The sequence below is a fragment of the Sus scrofa genome, chromosome 9 (assembly GCF_054392235.1).
Source record: "Sus scrofa isolate SSC_HxYL_T2T_F1_AM1 chromosome 9, Sscrofa_HxYL_maternal_Yorkshire_Landrace_v2.0, whole genome shotgun sequence".
Lineage (NCBI taxonomy): Eukaryota > Metazoa > Chordata > Mammalia > Artiodactyla > Suidae > Sus > Sus scrofa.
In genome coordinates, this window is record NC_139391.1 from 133912905 (window position 1) to 133928110 (window position 15206).

Below are 15206 nucleotides of genomic sequence, written 5' to 3' on the forward strand. Positions count from 1 at the left end.
TAATGCTGCCTCATTGACTGTCAGTATTTGCATCCATAAACTGAATCAAAAACTGTTTAAATCTCAAAAACTGAGGTCTAGAGTAGGAACTTTTGGCAGTAGTGGTGACTGAGGCTAGAGATTAAGAAGGACTTCTGGGAGTTGCTGTTGTGGCTCAGTGGTTATCGAATCCGACTAGGAACCATGAGGTTGCGGGTTCGATCCCTGCCCTTGCTCAGTGGGTTAAGGATCCAGCATTGCCATGAGCTGTGGTGTAGGTTGCAGATGCGGCTCAGATCCTGCGTTGCTGTGGCTCTGGTGTGGGCCTGTGGCTACAGCTCCGACTGGACCCCTAGCCTGGGAACCTCCATATGCCATGGGAGTAGCCCAAGAAATGGCAAAAAGACAAAAAAAAAAAAAAAAAAAAAGGAAGGACTTCTGTCCTTTTCCTCTAGAATTTCTTTTCTCTCAATTAGGTTGGTTGATATAAGTTTTTTCAACACAGGATTTTGAAGCGAACCCTGTTCCTGTTGTTTGATCAGAAAAACTAACAGAAAACAGTTGAAAACTTTGAAGGACATTTTTTAGGCTCGGACATTGGAACTAAATTCTGGAGATTTCAGGTATAATCTTCTCTTTATGGCAAAAGATGTCTAAAGCTCGGAGTTGGGTTTGCCTGAGAAATTTTTTTTCTTGGTCCCAGCCCTTCCTTTCAAATTGCAGGAATTTTTGTTGTCTCAAGGGGCCCTAAAATTGGAATGTGCCAAGGGGTATCAGAGCAAGTCAAAGACAACGCTGGAAAGATGAAGAAATAAGAGAGAAAAGGATTGTAAATAAAGGGAAATTGATAGAGAAAGAAAAGAGGAATGCATATACCTGGGCAGGCTGCAGGTCACCAGCAGTGCCTCAGGTGTGAGTCCCTGAGACCTACTCTGGGTTTGGGGCATATAGATTAGAATATAAAGGAGGCCTGGTTTGGCCAGAAGAACATTTTTAAGTGCCCAGGATTTCTGGGTTTGAGACAAACAGAGGAGCTGAGTTCAAGTTGAAGAATGCCACTGATAGTCATTAGGAGCCCCTGGGAACCTGAATCTTCTTGGGAGGTTTTAGCAGCATCTGAGGGTCCCATCCGAATCCTGACACAGTGTTCCAGGTAGAGGAGCCAAGGAGAAGCAGTGGCCGGGATGAGGGGGCAGAATTCCAGAGAAATGTTTCACAGGAGGCCCCAGCAGCATATTCCTTAGGAGACGGGTTCGTGACTCGCTCGCCAGTCAGCCTGTTATCAGAGTTACGAGGCATCTCAGGTGGACATGGGCTTTGGCGTCTCTGCGAGCACCTGGGATCCGCAGTCGGACACAGAACAGTTGGTCTTTGTGATGCCCTGCAGAGTAAGATATTTGCGTAGATTGGAAATAGGAATCTGTCTTTCATTGTGGGCAGCCCTTTGGAGGGGCAACCACTCAGCCATCTGTGCTTAAAAAATAAGCCTTTGTCTGGAGCCAACCAAACTTGTTTTCACCCAACGCATGTTTGCAGCAGTGGTTTTGGCTACTTCTCTTTGACAGTAAAACAGGGTCCATAGCATTAGTTGGATCCAGCCATTTCTTCTCTGAATAAGGACAGAGAAGTTAGAATGAATATTCTGAGGGGTTTTTTTTTGGTTTGTTTTTTGTTTTTGGTGTGTGTGAACCCATGTAAAGACACATGGTAGTGAAAGAAAAATATGTTTAAACAATGTGTATTTCATTTCTTGTCTTCAGACTGTCCCACACTTGAAAACTTGCAGGTCCATAGCGTATTTGGAACAAAGCATCAGAAATTGGAGGATGATGTTGATTGCAAACGGTTGAAGAAGGTGTTTGACTTTATTAAGATGATCAAGTCCAGATTTTTTAAGGTAGACAGCTGAGAAGCTCTGGGGTTTTTTGTTTTTTGCTTTTTGCGTTTTAGGGCCATGCCCGGGGCATATGATGGGAATTCCCAGGGTAGGGGCTGCACTGGAGCCAGAGCTGCCAGCCTGTGCTACAGCCACAAGCCCACAAGCAATGCCAGATCCAAGCCCCATCTGCTTGGATCACCACAGCTCGTGGCACCACCGGATCCTTGATCCACTGAGCGAGGCCAGGGATTGGACCTGCATCCTCACAGACACTAGTTGGGTTCGTTACCACTAGCCACAGCAGGAACTCGTGAGAAGCCCTGTCTTTCTGACATGAATTTTGATGTGCTGCGTCTCATCTCATCTCCCGGATGGGACTTTTGAAGAACAAATAGTTTCATAAGGGAGGGAAATCTGCCAAGATACTGTGGTTGAGTTGGGGACCAAATGGACAGTTTGGCACCAGCATTTAGGGGGTGATTGAATGAGAAGACCAAAATATGCAAAGGAGAACACACACAGACGTCCACCTGAAAGGAGAAAAACCCCACCCAACTCCTGACATTCTTGCAGAAGTATGGAAAAGCTGGTGAGAAAGGACGCGCTAGTGGACAGATGGAGGATGAATCACGAAACCATAGGCATTAAAGAGATTAGGAAGGGAATTTGTTCGTCCTGCTCTAAACTGTGGGATACATGACCTTGGAGCTTTGAAAATGTTAGCTTTCCCCCATGGGTTGAAATGAATCAAGGGACCGGGACCACCATAATTTTTTCCACTTTGCTTTGCTGCTTCTATGCCTCTTGGCCAGCTTTTCTGCTCGGCAGAGGGACTCTGGCGAGCACTCCGTCTTCCCCTGTTCTGTCCTCCTCCTCACTCAAAGGAAAGATTTTTGTCATGTGTTTTAAGGATGTGCATAGCAACAGGCTCATTATAAACACATGGTTTTCGCATTTTTTCTGGACACAGAAAGAAAAAAGATGGTTTGTGAGAGGTGGAGAAATTCTTAGTCAAACAGAAGGGTCCTTAATAATAGCCAGGGGAAGCCAGAAAGCTGCTGGCCAAGATCACTGCTTTCAGTTTAGGTCTGGGGATTTTCCAAGACTTCCTCCAGGGAGGAAGTCCCGCTTTCGTTTTTTTCAAGACTGAAGCAAAAACTTGTCCGAGAAAAAGTAATTTTTGAAGAGGGCATTTAATTGGTTTCAGGGTTGAAGTTGCTGACTGCATGCCTGGTTTTTAAAATGTTCAATTCTGGGAGTTCTCTGGTCGCGCCACAGGTTAAGCTTAGGTATGGTCCCTCCAGAGGCTCAGGTCATTGCTGTGGCACAGGTTCGATCCCTGGCCCAGGAACGTCTGTATACTGTGGGCATACACAAAAAGAAATTTTAAAAATTAAAAAGAAATTTCAATTCTGAAGCATTTTTCTTTTGCCAGAATGTGTTTGTCTTTGCATCATCCCTGTTGAACGGTCGGTCTGCACAGGGCCCAGGAGCGTCTTCCAACTTTTCAGGGCCACGTTTGTAGCCTGCTGTGGAGGCGGCCTGTCACCTCCTAGAGGTGGGCACTGTTTAGATGCAAAGCAGTGGAACCCCTGCCGTGGCCAGTGCAGTGGCTCTCCTGGCCACGGACTGTCTTAGCCCACGGTGTTCATTGGGTGGCAACTCCAGGTCTGCGGGACCTGTTTGTTCCAAGCCCCCTCCATCCAGCAAGTGTGCTGCCTCTGTGGGTCGCTCTGCTCTTGGGAATCACTGTTTTCTGTACATCTTCCAACTTCTCTAAAGTACTGGACTGTGAAGCTATAGTTTAGTCTGCTCATACTGCCTAGCAGCTCTTTCCAGAAGGATTTAAAAAAAGGTTTCATCCTGGGAGTTCCCATTGTAGCTCAGCAGGTTATGAACCCGACTAGTATCATGAGGATATGGGTTTGATCCCTGGCCTTGCTCAGTGGGTTAAGGAACCGGCGTTACCATGAGCTGTGGTGTAGGTTGCAAATGTGGTTCAGATCTGGCGTGGCCGTGGCTGTGGCTGTGGCGTAGGCCAGCGGCTACATCTCCAATTCAACCCCTAGCCTGGGAACTTCCATATGCCTTGGGTGAGAGTCTAAAAAGCAAAAACAAACAGACAAAACTGCCAATCTCTGTATGGGCTTGTATGGGGCATACTCCGATGTTAGAGGTTGTTCCTGTTTGGGAAGAACTTAGTGGACAAGATGTCATGCCACTAGCTGGCAAGAAATGCCCACACTGGAAACTTGAGAGCGTGAGTGCATTTTCAATGTGACGGTGAAGGACCAGGGAGTCACGTTATTCCATTGTTTGCCTTTGGTGCAGGGGGGGTGGGTGCATACCCCCCCTCTTCTTCCTGTTACCTATTTTGGGCCTCTGGCATAAGGACGGCAAAGCCAGATGAGGTGAAACCTCCCATCCCCCTAAAGGTCAAAATGATGTTTGGATTTTTTTTTTTTTTTTTAAACTAGGTTTCAAGAAGTGGTTGCAATGACTTAGAAGTGCTTTCAGCACCATACCTTCCTTGGAAATACCTATGGTTTCCCCCTTAGTTTCTCGCCATCTGCCTCGAGTGCTATTGTAAACCAGCCAGTGTTCCACCCGTGTTTAAAACGTCTCTTAAAAAGCTCTAATGATGGTAATAGTTCCATTTCCTTTTATAACAGCATTTATTTGGTTCCTCCGGTTCTCTGAGTTCTTTTCTTATTTGGAAATGTCATGTTAATGGCTATTGAAAGTTTCCTAGTGGGCCAGGAAATAGGAACTCCCTTCAAGGCAGATTTGAGATTCAGCCTGAATTCCCCGTGGATAATATAACTTGCTGAGTAGGGCAAATCCTCTTCCTGGCCAGCCTGCGGGTGAATGGGAATTTGTTCTCTCTCTGATGATGGCTGAGGACAGAGTTGTTTCTGCCAGATATTTTAAGATGCTGTTGATATATTGGGATTTAATCTCAAATAGTATTCTGTGTGGCTGATGTCCTGTATGATGAGATGAGAGAGGAGAACGGCTGTCTGCCAGAAACAGAGCCATCTCGAAGGCAGGAGGAATTGCTTTCCCAAAGGAGGTTAGGTGACGAAAATGCTCGTTGCCATTTGCACTATTTTTTCATTTCGAGCTTTGCGTACCTATTTCGTGTTAGCCACGTTGCGCATCGGGGGAGTGTAAAAATGAACAGATCTCACTACCTCTGTCTCCCGAAAAGAGCTGTGTCTCCAAGCAGCTTTTATTTCGCTTCCACCTATTTGGCTTATTGGAGCTTTAAGGTTGTCAGGCCTCCGTGGCCGACGTTGCTTACTTCCCGGAGAAGGCTTTCGAGATGTTTTCGTGAATTCAGGAGAGCCTGCCGGGGGGCCTTCCAGGACCAGCTTCCTGGGCCTGTGACCTCTGTGGTCAGTTGCTCAGGACCCCACATCAGAAAGGCCCCGTGCTTTGCTTAGTGTATCCCTGTTGCCCTTCGGAAATCCTTAATCAATTTGAATAATGAACCCTGCCTTTGCATTTTCTGATCCTCTTCCCAGGACAGCCTCCTACGTCCATCTCTGGTCATTCATCTCTGCTTGTTTCGTTGTTACCTTGTAACTTACTCTTAGCTATAAGTGGATCTGAGTGGATCATGGGTGCGATGAAAGAGAAACAGTAAATTTAAAAACAAAAAAACGAAAAACCCCCATAGGGGAACACAAACAAAATTTTCACTGTCTATGCAAATATGAAAATAGGATCAAAGCTCTTGTAACCATTTCTGCTCCTAGATTGACTTACTGGAAAATCCTGCAGAGTCTGGGGAGCTGTTATAAAATCAATTGAATTTCCTTTGGTTTTTATTTTTTTGTCTTTTTGCCTTTTCTAGGGCTGCTCCCATGGCATATGGAGGTTCCCAGGCTAGGGGTCTAATCTGAGCTGTAGCCACCGGCCTACGCCGGCGCCACAGCAACATGGGATCCGAGCTGCATCTGCGACCTACACCACAGCTCACGGCAATGTGGATCCTTAACCCACTGAGCAAGGCCAGGGATCAAACCGCAACCTCATGGTTCCTAGTCAGATTTGTTAACCACTGAGCCACGACGGGAACTCCAAAATCAATTGAATCTCCTTTAGGAAAGCTGGCCAACTCGCTTATCTCAATCCTCAACGAGGATTTCCTCACGTTTGTGCCGTGAAGATGACTCCACAAAGTTTATACTTTTTCTGATTAAATCAGAGGCACACCTTCATGTCTGCCGCATTGTACCAAGTCTTCCAAATGCATGGAATTACTTTTTATCCTTCTCTTTCCTTGCCTGGCAAAAAGATCTCATTTGCAAGACTATGTAGGGAGATAGCTATGTAGGCAACCCTCTTCCATGAGAATAATGAGGTGTACACAAATAAAATGAAATTCACACTTAGATACAATCTAGGTTTTTCTTTGATGTTCTTTCCCTTTAGGCAGGTGAAAAAAAATGGTAAAATAAATCAGTATTCTTTAGTAATATCACTTGACATTATTAGTATTACTTGTAGGTGTTAAAAGTTCTAAATTTCAAAAGGAGACTTCATGTATTGTTAGGGTTCTTCAGTGCATCTGACATTTAATTTTCACCCTTATAAAACAAGATATGCTTATTTATGTTTTAATCATTAGTAAAAAGCAAAGTTCCCCCAAAATAGGTGAAGTAATTAATATACTTCAAAAAAAACTCTGCTGCTTTTTTCTTTTCTTTTCTTTTCTTTTCTTTTCTTTTTGCTTAAAAATAATAACCATTTATGGGAGTTCCCGTCGTGGCGCAGTGGTTAACGAATCTGACTAAGAACCATGATGTTGCGGGTTCAGTCCCAGCGCTTGCTCAGTGGGTTAAGGATCCGGCATTGCCGTGAGCTGTGGTGTAGGTTGCAGACGTGGCTCGGATCCCGCGTTGCTGTGGCTCTGGCGTAGGCCGGTGGCTACAGCTCCGATTAGACCCCTAGCCTGGGAACCTCCATATGCCGCGGGAGCGGCCCAAGAAATAGCAAAAAAAAAAAAAAAAAAAAAAAAAAAAACCATTTATGTTGCTCACTAGTGTGTGGATTTTAATTTTTTTTTACTATTGAAGTACAGTTGATTTACAATGTTGTACAAAACCATTTGCTTTTAAAGTGTTCAAATTCTCATTTTCAATCATATGGTTAATGAGTATTAGTACTTGATGATCTAGTCTGAAATTCTCAAAATCAAACAAAAATCATGTGTTTCTCTTGAGCTGTTTTGAAAATGACTTGATTTCTTAGGCAAGGGTAGTCATTTGGTTCTTTGTGCCTTCCTTGATTTTCAAAGGTACATTTATTCATTTGTGTATGCACTCGTTCACTGATCCCACATGGTTCTGAAACTGACAGCACGAGCAGCCTGAACCAGCCAGAACACAGATGGGGACCTGAACCCACCATTTTAAATTAGAATCATTCGCCCTGTGTCTGGACTCACCAAGGTTCAGGTTTTCATGTCTCTGTGCAGAAGGAATTAATTCAGCGAGAGACAAAGTGATAGGCAAGAAATAGGTTTATTAGGATAGGACACTTGTGAGAGATGCAGGCGGGCAGGCAAGGAAGCTCTGCCTTGTTCTGATGGCTTTTGTTCAGCAATTTATTTACTTAGAGTGATCTCCCAATTGTCCCCTAAGTTTCCCTCATTATCTGTGGTCCTTTATTGGGACTTCTAAAACTACCTGTGCCTACTCCATCCCTATCAGTTCTTTATCAGAGTTACATTGTAGAAGACTGAGAAGGATCCGACATTTGACTCATGAAATAATAAAGATTTATAATGGACTGTGGACTAAAATTTTAGAATATTCTATTTTTTCAAAAGCCGAGGAGAACGTGATAATCCCACACAGCACTGTTTACCTTTAACTGAGGGGTGGAGTGAGGGGAAAAATAAACAGAAGCATGGGAAGCGGTGCTTTGTCGTGTCAGAGCCTGCCGGCTATGCTCTATGAATTTTTTAAAGACATCTACTTCTTTAGAAAGTACTCCTGGGATTTGTAGGGGTATCATTATAATGGGTGGGATTGGGAACGGTGTGTTAATTTCAACATTGGGGTTTTTAAAAGTCTTGGGAAGCAGGGGAAGCACAGGAAGTAGATGTGTTAGAACCCTTTGTCCCTGGGACCTCTGTGCTGGGACCTTAATTTGGGACAGAGAGGGTGGGGAAGGAGGAGGGCCGGGTGTGCCATATTCACACGGTAAAGCAGCATCCAGAAAGCCCAGAATCCTTTTTTTGTGCTTTACGTCATTATAGCTGTTTTCTGGCCCAATACAAGACCTCTAAACCTAGGCAGGCTGAGACTATGATAATGCTGTGAGGTTCTGTGGGAGAAGGTAGTTTGTATCCTGTCACCTGATAGAATCAAACAATAGCGATCATAAGAGCAGCCCGCATTTATGGACAAGGTGCTCCACTAAGTATCTCCCCCCCCTCCATTTTTTAAAGTTTTAAAGAAGTATAGTTTACTTACAGTGTTGTGATAATTTCTGCTGTACAACAAAGTGGTTCAGTTACACATGGACACACACCCATTCTCTTTCAGATTCTTTTCCCACATGGATGGTCACAGAGTATTGGGTAGCGTTCTCTGTGCCATACAGCAGGTCCCAGTTGACCACTCATTCTATGTGCCTCAGTGTGCATGTGCCAGTTCCAAACCCCCAGTCCATCCCTGCCTACCCCCCACCTGTCCCCTTTGGTAACCATAAACTTGTTTTCAAAGTCTACGAGTCTGTTTCTGTTCTGCAGGTGAGTTCATTTGTATCCTTAGATTCCACCTGTAAGTGATATAGCATATGATGTTTGTCTTTCACTGTCTGACTAACTTCACTTCGTGTGATAATCTCTAGGTCTATCCGTGTTGCTGCAAATGGCTTTCTCTCATTCTTTTCATGGAATACGGTGGTATTCCATTGTGTACATGACCGCTTCTACTGTATCCATTCTCTGTTGATGGACATTTAGGTTGCTTCCATATCTTGGCTATTGTGAATCGTGCTACAGTGGACATTGGGGTCCATGTATCTTTTTGAATTATGGTTTTCTCCAGATAGATGCCCAGGAGTGGTATTGCTGGATAATACCACAGTTCTGTTTTTAGTTTTCCGAGGAACCGCCATCCTGTTTTCCATAGTGGTTGTACCAGTTTACATTCCCACTAACAGTGTAAGAGGCTCCCTTTTCTCTGCACCCTTGGCAGCATTTGGTGTTTGCTTGTAGACTTTTTGATGATGGCCTTTCTAGCTGGTGTAAGGTGGTACCTCATAGCAGTTTTAATTTGCATTTCTCTAATAATTAGCGATGTTGAACATCTTTTCAGGTGTTCTTTGGCCCATCTGCATTGTGTACACCGTGTGTCTTAAGTGATGATCTTTTGCCGTCCTCACTAGAACCCTAGGAAGTGGGCACTATTATCATTCTCTGTGGATATTTTTCCTAATAGAAGCTCTATTGCTAATGAGTGGAGATTTCATCCATCAAATTAGTTGAATCTTTCACATTGGCCAGAGGAATACTTCTGTGCACATCTCCTGTACGCCCCCGCTTTACCAGAGAAACAGGCGGGTTAGTTCCTCCTAAAGTGCCAGCAAAGAAACCCGGAGGGCTGAAGTAACCTGTAAGGTCAGAGATTATAAACTGGCATCATAAGAGCTGATTCTGACCTACTGGTGGGTTTTGTTTTACCTGGACCACTTTCTCAAAGAATTGAATTGAGATGCCTTGCAAAGAGGCACATGCTCTCTAGTTTGCCCAATTCCCCAACTCCTTGAGGTGTTATAGTCAGCAACGCCAAGTCCTTCATGTGACCTGCTGGCCCTACAGGTATTTCGGTTGTGATCGATAATACTTGTACTTTCCATATAAGTTGAAGTGCGTTTCAGTACTGGGATCAACCCACATCTCTGGATTGGCTCTGTTGGCTTTATGCCACTCAGAGTCCAGCTGTCTTAACACTTTAGCCACCTACCCGAAACTGTAGATGGTCCAGCTGGGTATGACAGTATCATTTTCTTTACGTTCTAGTTGGAAAAGTTTGTTCTGTGAATGAAAAATATCACCTGCCATATCAGGAAACAAAGGATGTTGCAGCCATCAAGCCATCACTTTACAGACACCCCAACAGTGAGCCTCGAGGGAACTCAGAATGGAGACATAAAGAATGCCCGCTAGAGATTTAGCAGTTACCACTGCAGCCCCCAGGAGACTCAGGATGGGAAAACAGCATACTGGCCCCAGATATCTGAGGTGTGTATCAAAGGAATGAGCCCAGGCTTTGCATCTTCCCATACATAGAAAAGGGCTACATTCCTTAACTTGAGATGTCTGGTTTTCCTTAATTCACAGTGATTTTTGGTGTTCCGACCGCCTGGTCTTTGTTGCAAAGATTCCTATATCCTGGCTCTTCTCCTTGCGTCTTTGGAGCAGCCCCTCGGGGTTATCTGAGATGCTGTGTCCCGGGCTTAAGTCCTCAGTTTTGTCTGCTAAATGAAACATAACTCCCAAGGTTTAGGTTGTACCCTTTTTCTCAGTTGACAGTTTTCTGTGTCACATCATTCCAAGGTGCTAGATGACATGTTCCTGTACTTGACGCTGTGCAGACAGGGCTCAAGGTTTTCATGCTTTCCCTCCTTCTTGCTTTCAATACCTGCCTCAGTGCTGATTACTCGTAGAAAATTCTATCCATCAGCAAAAAGCTGATGTCCTGTAGGCCAAAAAAAAAAACCCAAATTTTAAGCAAACATAGCCTATTTGACAAAGTACGGTTTCGAGACGGATTAGGCTTTTCTAGAATCATAGTTTTTTATGCAGGTGTGAAACGCCACAGATTGCGGAGTCCAGTTGGTTTACTGTAGCGATGAAGAAAGAACTAGGGAGGTAAAGGGACTTTGTCCACAGTCACACAGCCGCTTAGGGACAGAAGCCTGGCTCTTAAGCTGGTACTGGGATAGTTTTAGGTGAACCAAGAATGCAGGCGTGGGAGAGCCCAGGGATAGGGTTTATTTAAACTTCTAAAAGCCTTTTGCCCATCCACCCCTCCCACCCCCTGCCACCACCAAGACACCCTGCGGGACTGGAAGAGATGTGTTTTGTCCAAGGGAAGGAAGTCGTTTAGACAGAAGAATCAAAGAGTGAGAGAAAACAGGCATTTCTTTGAATGGAGTCCTTTAAATAGTGAGCATTATGTGGAGATTGGAACTAAGATGGGTGTTATTTAACGTTTCTGTTTTTTGGGTTTTTTTAATCAGTGATCTGCCGCCCTGGGCACAGAGTGAAAGTGACTAGCTTTCAGATGACACTAAGCCCTTTAGAAGAGTGGAAAACTGAGACATTGGAAATAAACAGTAGAAAGGTGTCAGCAGGTGTCAAGTTGCCAGGTGTGGCAGTGAGGGGATGGTACTGCTGCTTTCTGGTGTCATCTGTGAGAGGAGTGGGGGAGTCATTGTGGCAGGGACATGTCACCACATGTTTCAGTTCATAGCAGCCCAGCTCTCAAGGTTAGCCTGTCAAGCTTGTGCCTGCAGCTGGCGAGAGCAAGTAGATATTTCGCCAGCGTAAAACTGGTTCCTGCCAGCATAGAAAGGTATTAACCGTTATTCAAAGCAGAGCCTAGCAAATTTGACGTATGTTTCACTAAATTGCAAGGCAGACGCAAGACACTTTAACCAAAAATCAGAGAGGTGCAGCAATGTTAGAAACAAATGTGGCTTTTTGTTTTTTTGTTTTTGTTTTTGCAGCAATGTGGACCTAGAAATGATCATACTAAGTGAAGTAAGTCAGAGAAAGACAGATATTGTATGAGATCACTAATATGTGGGATCTAATAAAAATGATACAGAAGAACTTATTCACAAAACAGAAATAGACTCAGAAATTTTGAAACCAAACTGATGGCTACCAAAGGGGAGATGTGAGGAGGAATGGATTGGGAGGTTGGGATTGACATATACCAAGTACACTACCCACTATATGCAAAATCAGTCAGTAACAAGGACCGGCTGTAGAGCTCGGGGAAACCTATTCAGTAGTCTGTAACAGCCTGTGTCGGGGAAAGAGTCTGCTAAAGAATGGATATATATACGTATGCGTATGATTCACTGCTGTACACCTGACACTAATGCAGCATTGTAAGTCACATACACTCCAAGCAAATTTATTTTTTAAAAAAGAAAACATAGACAAAACAAATGGTTTTGACCAGGACAACAAATGTTTTGAAGAACGTCACCAGAAGACATTAACAGTAATAACTAAAGAGCAAAACCTATAGATCTAAGGAAAACTGGACAAGGCCAGTGATTTGGATCTTTGAAATAAATGACCAATTGTGAAAACTCAGACAGACGCTGGTGGAAAATATCAATGCAAGTTATGTGGATGCCCGACTGCATTTGTGTATGTTTTGAATGATTGGTGGAATCAATCATGGATGGCATCAACTGGTAGTCAGTCTAATCTTCAAGGAAAATAATAGCTGGGAATAAAATGTAGTTCAAAAACAAAATTGTGCTGCACTAGGAGCACAGACGTGCAGTCAGAAGACGGAGTTTGCAGGTGTTTGTTTCTCAGTCAGGCTCTGTAAACTCCCCGAAATGCAACTTCTGTGTTTATAGTCGGTCGGAGGTGATTAATTCAGAAAGCACCCATCACTGTGTTCAGCACAGAGTGGGTAAGCAGATAATGTTTGTTTTTTTAAATAAAAGAGATATTCTGTGTGGTAATGAGAAATTGCAGAGCAGTAGTTGTCAGTCACCTGGTAGAAGAATCCACGCTGGCCCCACCTAGCCGGAAACATACTGGGAAGAGCATTCTGGGAAATGTAGTTCAGCCTCGCCAAGTTGGCACATTACAGTTCCACCAAGGGGCTTGGCACCTAATTGATGATAAGCAGAGCCTAAATCGCCATAAACCCTGCTTTGCTAGAAACTCTGCTGTGTATAAATTTGATACTGACTCATGAGTGCTGGAAATTAAAATTTCGAAAGACAAAGGATTTGATGGCATTGAAATTAAGTTCAAATTTGTTCCTTATTTCCTCAGGCACTTCCCAAAGGTAGAGTTGCAAAGGCAAATTTAAAACTATGTTGTTATCAGAAACATGTATTTCCCAAGTAGGCTCCCTACTCTGACCCCAGTCCTTTGCAAGGGAGCAGATCTTGCCCAGAGGGCCCAGACTGGTCCTCCTCTCTGCACTGCGGTTATCAGGCAAGTACGGGGCAGCAGGACAAGGCAGGCCTGGCCCTGCAGCTTCACAGATGGTCAGAGCAGCTGTTCAGGGTCTGGAAGCCAGGTTGGCTGCGGTAGCAAGCGCCAGGATGACCTGATGCTAATCTTGCAGTGCTTGTAACTTGAAGAGGGTGTTGTTGGAATAACATAAACAGATTCCAATTGAAGATTATTTAAAGAGATGATAGACTCTTGGTAAGTGATGACTATTAAAAACAAGACGAAACTAAGATATTGGGTTGGTTGAATCTTTAAGTGGGGTCCTTATCCTGCATGCCCCACAATCTCCTGTGACATTCTTTAAAAAAACCCATATTCTCAGAGCTCCCGTCATGGCTCAGTAGTTAACAAATCTGACTAGGAACCATGAGGTTGCGGGTTCGATCCCGGGCCTTGCTCAGTGGGTTGAGGATTCGGCGTTGCTGTGAACAGTGGTGTAGGTCGCAGATGAGGCTCAGATGCCAAGTTGCTGTGGCTCTGGCATAGGCCTGCGGCTACAGCTCAGATTAGACCCCTAGCCTGGGAACCTCCATATGCCACACGTGCGGCCCTAGAAGAGACAAAAAAACAAGCAAACAATGCATATTCTCATACCCCACTCCTGACTGCCTGAATCAGAATCTTTTCCTTGGCGCCACAGGTGCGTCTTACACTTTCGAAGTTTGGTTAAATGGAAGGCAGCTCTATCCTGATGTTCTTTCAGTGGCAGCTGCTGTTTTATGTCTGTAAATAGATGTTAGAGACATTCTCTCTCAGGATGGATTGTAGGAATTAGGAGGGAATTAAAGAGTTGCAGGAGTTCCCTGGTGGCTCAGTGGGTTAAGGATCTGGCATTGTCACTGCTGTGGCTCAGGTTGCTGCTGTGGCTCAGGTTTGATCCCTGGCCCGGAAACTTCCACATGCTTCAGATGAGGCCAAAAAATTAAAAAGAAAAAAAAAATAGCAAAGTTTGTTTTAGGCTGAGGAACCTAGAAAATAGTGTGATCTTATTTGTGGAACAACTATGGGCATCTTTATGGGGGCCTTGGCCTGATCACCATGGAGAACCCAAGGTTCCACAGTTTTTATTTCCTGTTTTATTTATTTATTCATTTTGGTCTTTTTGCCATTTCTTGGGCTGCTCCTGCAGCATATGGAGGTTTCCAGGCTAGGGGTCGAATCGGAGCTGTAGCCACTGGCCTACACCAGAGCATCAGCAACTCGGGATCTGAGCCGCGTCAGCAACCTACACCACAGCTCACGGCAACGCCGAATCCTTAACCCAGTGAGCGAGGGCAGGGACCGAACCCGCAACCTCATGGTTCCTAGTCAGATCATTAACCACTGAGCCACAACGGGAACTCCTATTTCCTGTTTTAGAGTCTAACATTTTAGTCTTCTAGTTCGTTAAATGTTGATAATGCCTGATAGACTATGCATAATGTAATGTATGATATATCCCTAAACAAGTTATTAAATATTACTTATTGCACAAGAATTTAGCAGTATGTACGTCCTTAATAAAAGTAGTAACAACAGCTTACCTGAATTGTCCTACTCTGGGACCTGAAACCCTCATATGGAACCTTTTCCACCATTTACCCTGGCTTTAAAATTGTGAATTTAATTTAAAAAAGAGAATATTGTTTTCAAAACTGAGAATACTGTCTATGGATTTCAGTAATTCTCTGGCTTTTCTGGTTTGTCAATTTCTACTGAATTTAGGTAAATGTAACATGAAGCAGTAGGTAAATTGAGTAACAATAATAAAATCATTTCAACCAAATAGAATTCCAAAGAGAATTAAATTCCAAATAGAATTAAAGTTTTCATGACTTGTTTTTTTTTTTTTTTTTAGGGCCGCAAGTGCGGCCTATGGAAGTTCCCAGGCCAGGGACCTAATTGGAGCTGCAGCTGCCGGCCTTTGCTTCAGCCATTGCAACATCAGATCCCAACTGTACCTATGACCTACACCTCAGCTCTTGGCAATGCCAGATTCTTCACCCATTGAGCAGGGCCAGGGATAGAACCCACATCCTCATGGATACTAGCTGGGTTCGTTTCAGCCGAGCCACAACAGGAACTCCCATAATCAATTTTTTAAAAAAAGATATTATTTTTTGGACT

At 44.0% G+C, this 15206-nt stretch overlaps 1 protein-coding gene and 1 long non-coding RNA gene across 8 annotated transcripts in view; both read left to right on the forward strand.

Annotated features, from left to right (window-relative positions):
* The window catches only part of PTPN14 (protein tyrosine phosphatase non-receptor type 14), a 365153-nt gene that overhangs the window by 261231 nt on the left and 88716 nt on the right, over positions 1-15206 (forward strand). The gene's annotated exons all lie outside the window — the stretch shown is intronic.
* Positions 485-5531, forward strand: LOC146400198 (uncharacterized). The gene is made up of 2 exons (XR_014816528.1): positions 485-602; positions 1740-5531. It is a non-coding gene; the product is annotated as an uncharacterized LOC146400198 (long non-coding RNA).